Genomic DNA, 8,288 nt, shown 5'->3' on the forward strand with positions numbered 1-8,288 from the left:
GGCCTATGCTGTTGAAATGGGCCCACACAAGTCTATGCAGGGGGTAAAAGGCATTCAAAGTCCTTGGACCCCTTATGCCTGTGCCTAGGCAAAGGAACTGTCCCTACCCTGAGTTCCTGACTTAGGGGAGCTGGCAGGTTATTTTTACCCCGTTTGTTAATTTGTTCCCTCTCCAAGGCAGGGATAATGGCTCAGGGTGCGTGACACATCCTACTTCCAGCCAGGGGACTCAGCAATCACCGAAGCCTGCCTGGGACCCAGTGCAGAGAAGGGATGGGGGAGGTAAACAGGAGAGAGGTTTTTCCCAAAAAGGGTGTTTTTTGATCTGCGCTGTGGACCAGATGCAAGTACTTATGCCAACTGAGTGCTGTTTTTCACTGATTCTGGAAGCCTAAGTAGACTCTCTGCCGCGGGGCCTCTCCCAATGTGGAACTCGCCTCTCAAACACCACTGCCCACCTCACCACACACTTGAGCTGATCCAGCCTGAAGGGTGCTGGCTCCCACCAGGTCAGGTCTGACAACTCCTTGCTGCTCCTAAACTGTCTCTCCCTGCCCCTGCCACTCAGTCAGATTCCTCAACTTTGTGTTTGATGTTCAGTGCTCCTAGATTGTCACATACCATTGATTCACTTGTTTTTTCACGTCTTTTTTGTAAGAGGGACCATAGTAATTGTCTGACTACTCTGCCATCTTGGCCCCACCTCCTCCAGGTGTTTCTTGATGGGAAATAGGTGTCCTAGGATACCCTTAGAGGTGCCCTCAGCTGCCCTGATATCTCTGGGCAGGGAAAGTGCATCTCGGGCTTCTAGGATTAAAGAGCCTTCCCAGGTCAGACTGCTTGTTGTAACTGAGTTCCTCCTGCCAGTTCCACCTATACCTCCCTTGATGCCTCTCTGTGGAGAGGAAATTCCTCAGAACTAATGAGAAAGGACAGCACTTCTCTTGGCTATTTATTATTGGTGGGGATGCCGATTGGAGCCCTGGTGGCTCAGTGGTTAAGAGTTCAGCTGCTAACCAAAAGGTTAGCAGTTTGAATCCCACAGCCACTCCTTGGAAACCCTATGGGGCAGTTCTACTCTGTCCTATAGGGTCGCTGTAGGGTCGCTATGAGTCAGAATTGACTCGATGGCAATAGGTTTGGTTTTGGTTACTGATTGATTTCCCTTACTGTTGGTGTCAGGCTCACTTGATGTTGTCAGCTGGGTACCCATTTAAGCCAGGGGAGGAATGAGCTTACCTGGGATACCTTCTGTTGCTAGGTTGGTGGTTAGGAAATGCAGGGTCTGGATGGATTTCTTCTTTTGGGTTGGATGGAAGCATATGAAACTTTCTACCACTGGTTTATTCCTCCTGTGCTGAGTTCCCAAACCAGTTCACCTTCTTATTGCCTTTCTCCTTTGGTTGTCTCTGGTGTTATTTCCAGAGTGTGTAGTTGTGGTTAGTGGGGATATGGGCCTATACCGTCTTATCCAGACTGGAAGTTGGGCACAATGTTTTAATACACCACCCACTGCCAACTCATAGTAACCCTATAGGACACAGTAGAACTGCCCCATAGGGTTTCCAAGGAGTGGCTAGTGGATTCTAACTGCTGACCTGTTGTTTAGCAGCTGAACACTTAACCACTGCACCACCACGGCTCCATTTTAATACACAGCTGTCTTCAGTTTGCTAGTATTTTATTTTAGAGTTTAACTCTAAAACCATTTATATTCATGAGTCAGATTGTTCTATATTTTATCTATTTGCACATCATTTAGTTTTAGTGTTAGTTTTACAATCAGATTTTAATTATTTTCTTTGTTCTGAAATAGTTTCCAAAACAGAACTTATTTGTCCCTTGAATTCTTGATACATTTTTCTTAAAAGTTAAGAAGATTTATAGGCAATAGATCATGAAGGATTTTCCAATTTTGTTAAGAATATTGATAAATTCAGGTATTTTATTGTCTCTTGAGTCAATTATGGAAAGTAAAATTTTCATAGAAAATTATACATTTCATTCATATTTTTTAATTTAGTGGTATAAAATTTTGCATAGTATTTTTTCATTATTAATGTTGCTTACTTATATCTTCCATATTTTTTCTCCCAAACTGGGTAGGTCTGTTCTTAGCAACTCAGATTTTGGTTTATTAATGAAAACCTACTGGGGACTTCTGCTTGTTTGTTTTCTATTTAATCCATTTCTGTTTTATCTTTATCAATAACTGCCTGTTTGTTTTGAGTCAGAAACAACTCAACAACAATGAGTTTGGTTTTAGTACTATCTTTGTAGGCCCTTAAACAGTTTATTATTGTTACTTAGCTTCTTTAATACTGTTCTTAATGAATTTATTTAAAAATCTGGGATCACATTACTGTCTTAGAATATAACTTGGCTCATGCCCCCTTTACTTCTACAATTAATCATTTTATATATTTCTAGGAAGTTCAGGAGATAAAATCTTCACCAGAGTATTAAATCTTATATACAAGGTGAGTACTCTTAAATCAAAAAGCCTTCCTTATCCAATCATAAATTCTAGCCCACTTGATCAAGAACTCTCAGAATCTCTCCTGTATGCTCTTCTAGTTCCTGCAGGTCCGTCCTGACTATGTCTTGCACACCTTTCAGGTACAGTCCCTCTCTTCTCTTTTAAGACCCATTGTGTTGACAGCTGTACTTAACCTTATTCTTAGCCCTAGTGGCTAAAAGAAGAAGTGGAGGGAGATTCTGAGGGTGGTACATGTTAACTTTTTAGGAACCCCATGATTGGAGAGGACCCAAACCCTTAACAATGAGCCTGAGAAGGTTTAAAGGGACTTGGAAATCCAAGATTTTTCGGGACGTCATCCCAGATGTCCTCATCCCAGTGTCAGGGTTCCATTCTTATCCAAATAGGGTCAGCCATTGGCATAGCTGATCTACTTTGATTTGTCATGTAACCTTTTATGGAGCTCAGCAACTCTGCCAATTAAATCCTGGCCCTGGTCTCCAGTTTTCTCTGTCCTCCCAATGCAGGAAATGAGAGCCTGTTTATATACTACCAAAATGACCCTCAGACTTTCACATTTTAACTGCCTATTAATCACTCTCAGTCTGTCATTACCTTTTCTAGAGCTTCAGTATAGTTAGCAATAGCCATTAAATCACATTTTTCTTATGGATAAGATTTTCCTCTTATTTTTCAAATCCTTGATACACTGCACTAGCTAATGCTTTTCTTTTCATAGGTATATTAGCCCAAATCCATCACTTTTGAAAATTTTAATAATTGGATCATCAGGTGTGTGATTGTATTCTGGTCATGGGCTATGGTCAGTGGTTTGGCTGGATAGTCAAGGACTTGGAAAAAAATGACTGGGAATTTGGTGAAAAGGATGTATGGGGAAGAGATATGTGGATAGACTTCTCTGAGTGGGCCAAAGCAGTGAAGATATTTTTGTCTCATGCGAATGCTCACCAAAGGGTGACCTCAGCAGAGGAGAATTTTAAAAATCAGGTGGATAGAATGACCCATTCTGTAGAAACCAGTCAACTTCTTTCCCTGGCCACTCTAATCATTACCCAATGAGCTCATGAACAAAGTGGCCAGGGTGGCAGAGATGAAGGTTATGCATTGGCTCAGCAACACGGATTTTCACTCACCACGGCTGACATGGCTACAGCTGCAGCTGGGTGCCCAGTCTGCCAACAGCAGAGACCAACTGCGAATCCCCGATATAGCACCATTCCTCGAGATGATCAACTACCAACCTGGTGGCAGGCTGAGTATATTGGACCACTTCCATCATGGAAAGGGCAGCATTTAGTTCTTACAGAGATAGACCCTTACTCTAGATACAAAGTTGCCTTCCCTGCACTCAATACGTCTGCCAAAACTACCATCCATTGACTCACAGAATGCGTTATCCACCATCATGGTATCCCACACTGCATCACCTCGGATCAACGGACTCACTTCACAACAAAGGAAGCATGTCAGTGGGTCCATGCTCATGGAATTCACTGGTCTTACCATGTTCTCCATCATCCTGAAGTGGCTGGCTTGATAGAACAATGAAATGACTTTCTAAAGACACAATTACGGCACCAGCTAGGTGGCAATACCTTGCAGGGTTGGGCCAACATCCCCAAGAAGCCGGAAAAGCCCCAACCCAGCATCAAATATTTGGTGCTGTTTATCCCACAGCCAGGATTCACGGGTCCAGGAATCAAGGGTGGAAATGGGAGCGGCACCACTCACTATTAACTCTAGTGACCCACTCACAAAATTTTTGCTTCCAATCCCTATGACCCTATGCTCTCTGGGTCTAGAGGTCTTAGTTCCAAAAGGAGGAATGCTCCCACCTGGACGCACACACTGATTCCATTGAACTGGAGGTTAAGAATGCTGCCCAGCCACTTTGGACGCCCATGCCTCTGGATCAACAGGCAAAGAAGGGAGTTACCATATTGGCTGGTGTGATTGATCCTGATTACCTAAGGGAAATCAGATTGATATTACATAATGGAGGTAAAGAAGAGTATGTCTGGAATACAGCAGATCCCTTAGTGCCTCTTTTAGTATTACCATGCCCTGTGATGAAGTCAATGGAAAACTGTTGTAATTGTTGTTAGATGCTGTAGAGTCAGTTCCGACTTATAGTGACCCTATGCACTACAGAACGAAACACTGCCCAGTCCTGTGCCATGCTCACAATTGTTGCTATGCCTGAGCCCATTGTTGCAACCCTTGTGTCAATCCATCTCATTGAGGGTCTTCCTCTTTTTCATTGACCCTCTACTTTACCAAGCATGATGTCCTTCTCCAGGGAGTGATCTCTCCTGACAACATATCCAAATATGCAAGACGTAGTCTCGCCATCCTTGCTTCTAAGGAGCATTCTGGTTATACTTCTTCCAGGACAGATTGATTTGTTCTTTTGGCACTTCCACGGTATATTGAACATTCTTCACCAACAAATGGAACACTACAGAAACCCAATTCCAATATGACTACTTGGCCCAGACCCTTCAGGAATGAAGGTTTGGGACACCCCACCAGGCAAAGAACCACAACCAGCTGAGGTGCTTGCTGAGGGCAAAGGGAATACGGAAAGATAGCAGAAGAAGGTAGTTCTAAATACCAGCTATGATCACATGACCAGTTGCAGAAATGAAGACTGTTATTATTATGAATATTTCTTCCTTGTATGTATACATCAAATATTTTTGTTTTCTTCACTTATAAAATATAAGATGTAAATGAAGCTAGTGAATTTTTGGTTGTATGTGTGTTGTTTGTATCATGTTAGGCACAAGTATGACTTTATAATTGTCTTGTTTAGCAATTATGTATGGTTTAAGGATATGTATACAGGTACCAAGTTGACAAGGGGTGGACTGTGATTGTTAAGGCTGAGTATCAACTTTGCTGGCCATGATTCTCAGTAGTTTGAAAGTTGTGTAATGATATAATCAACTCCATGATGAGATCTGCTATAAGCAGCCAGTCAGTTCAAAGGGAGTTTCCTTGGGGGTGTGGTCTGCTTCCAGTATATAAATGGACTTTCCAGCAAGGCTGTCACTCTGGATCCTGCTTCCAGCTTGTCATCATCTGACTTCTGTTTCTTGGGACTGGAGCTTGCAGCTTATCTACCAATCTTGAGATTCATCAGCCTCCACAGCCTGTGAGCCAGAGGCCTGCCATCTCACCTGCTGATCTTGGGTTGTCAATCCCTGCATCTATGTGAGTCAGGAGTGGCCTCCAGCCTGACACTTGACCCATGGCCTTGGGACTTGCCAGCCTGTACAATCATATGATCCATTTCCTTGTGATAAATCTCTTTCTGTCTCTCTCTGTCTCTGTGTGTGTGTGTCTGTCTCTATCTCTCTCTCTCTTGCTTTCTCTCACTGGTTTTACTTCTCTAGAGAACTCAGCCTAAGACAGCATTATTCGTTGAAGGACCTGGAAAATAATTTAAAAAGTAAGGGAATCTATTTCTAGATTTTCAAATTTCATATGTCCCTTTTCTTAAAATGAATCTCCTTGAGAACATACTTGTAGTCAGGAGTCATTCTGTTTATCTTAGCCTTCCACCCACTGGTGGGGTGGAAATGGCTTATTAGAGACAATTGTTACATTTTCAGAAATTTTGTGAACCAGTTTTTGAACACAATCATTACTAAAACTTAAATTATATAAACTTATAATCACATTATATTAAAAACAAAAATAGCAAATATTCAATATTCATCACTCCCCTGTAATTTTACATTTTTAATATTACTTATGCTTTTGAGATTATTTACATCTATTGTACCTGTGTGTTGGAAATATTATATAACAGTGTACTGCTGCACATCTCTTCCCAGCTCTGCATGCAGTGGCATCACCTTGGTAGCTGAAATCTCCAAGGAAATCAACAAAGACTAGAGTTAAAAAAGTGAAGAAGAAAATATTGGGAATCGAGATTAAATTTAAAAGTGTCCGTTACATTTTGTATAGTATAAAACTTTGAGGAAATATTCTTCAGGAATTAAAAACAATTATCTGGTCAGCAAAAAAATCAATCACATCAAAGACAAATGAGTCAAGTTCTGAAATATGTTTTAGTTGTTTTGCTTTCATCTTTTTTGCTGTTGTAAACGAATTATCCATCTGCATTCATTTCAGAACTCCATTCCTTCATCAATTGTAACCAATGGTTGGCTATGGGTACAAGAGTTCAGCAAAAATTAACAAAAGCATCCTGTGAAAATCAATTCCCTATGCTGAATTTATAAAACAGAATATTGTGTATTTTATTATTCTTTATAAATTGTGTGCTAAACCAATTGCCACTGAGTTGATTTGAACTCATGAGGACCCTATGTATTTCAGAGTAAAACTCTGCTTTATAGGATTTTCACATCATTTATACCAGTTAAACTTATAATAAACTTATGTATGTATATACATATACGCTTTTTTTTTTCAAAACCAGTTTTTAAACATTTACAAGCACATCACTGCTACCACTCCATCCTCAACTGCTCTTCTCAGGCTTTATAACATTTTAGTAAGTGTTAGCCTTTCATTTAAGTCCTTTGAAGCATCAAACAAACCAAAAGACAATTGAAATATTGGGGTCAACCTTAAAGCTCTTTTAATGAAGATGCCATAAACTTAAGTAGTGCTTTTCGTCTTCTCTTGTCTTCTGTAAAGTATGGTGTTGGAATGTTCTGAATTCAGCTATATTGTAGAGTTCTTGTTGTTAGGTGCTTTTGAGTTGATTTACAACTCATAGCAACCCAAGGTGACAGAGTAGAACTGCCCTATAGGGTTTTCTAGGCTGTAATCTTTATGGGAGCAGATCACCAAGTCTTTTCTCCCTTGGAGCCTCTGGGTAGGTTTGAACCACCAACACTTCAGTTAGCAGCGAGTGCTTAACCATTGGGCAACAAATATTCCTTAAAGTAGAGGAGATAATGAAAATTTTCATTTAATGACCTCATTTCACCTATTACTAGTGTCAAAGAATACATTTTTTCCTGATGTTGAGTTTCATGATAGCAAAGCAATTATTATCAGTAAGAAATATCGAAGGCGACATGCCTTATTTCATTTAGGCAGCAGACTCATGTCAAGGATCCATTCTTTAACTGTCTTAGAAATCAGAAGTGAGATGGTTGTCACAGTAAAATGTATTGACATATTTAATAAACTGAAAAATAAATCAAACTTTTTCTGACAGAAAGTAAGTCTGATTTGGCTGATTGAGTTGACAATGATAACTGGCTTAGTGAAGTAGAGTGTATGAAAGACATTTTCCAAATACTGAATAAGTCAAATTTGAAACTCCAAGATTTTTACAAAAGTATGCTTAGTACATGTGGTGATATAATAGCATTTTTCCAAAATATTATTTTGGCAAATGTATATTTGTATTAATAGTGCCTCTTTTTCTGTGTATATCAGGTTAAACTGTTGTCTCTAAGTAAAAAAGAACAAGTATAATTCATTTCATATGCCTTGGTACATAACCTTAATAATTGATAACAATTTTTTCTGAAAATCAGATGGTTTCTAATTCTTTCTTTGATAAAAAAAATGAAGGAAAACCTGACCAAGTTGTCAACAGATTATTTGAAAAAAAATTGAAAATAGATCATTAGGTGACTTCTGGAATATAACACAAAAAGGAGTCAAAGAATTAAGTGAAAATGTTACCAAAAAACTTATTTATTGCTACACATTTGTCTTAGTCATCTAGTGCTGATCCAATAGAAATACCAGAAGTGGATGGCTTTAACAAAGAGAAATTTATTCTCTCACAGTC

At 39.8% G+C, this 8,288-nt stretch overlaps 1 pseudogene; it reads left to right on the forward strand.

The window, feature by feature from the left end:
• The window catches only part of LOC105756979 (uncharacterized), a 54,312-nt pseudogene extending 49,165 nt beyond the window's left edge, over positions 1 to 5,147 (forward strand).
• Positions 5,148 to 8,288: the final 3,141 nt, after the last annotated feature.

This window comes from Trichechus manatus, unplaced genomic scaffold, assembly GCF_000243295.1.
Source record: "Trichechus manatus latirostris isolate Lorelei unplaced genomic scaffold, TriManLat1.0 scaffold00335, whole genome shotgun sequence".
NCBI lineage: Eukaryota > Metazoa > Chordata > Mammalia > Sirenia > Trichechidae > Trichechus > Trichechus manatus.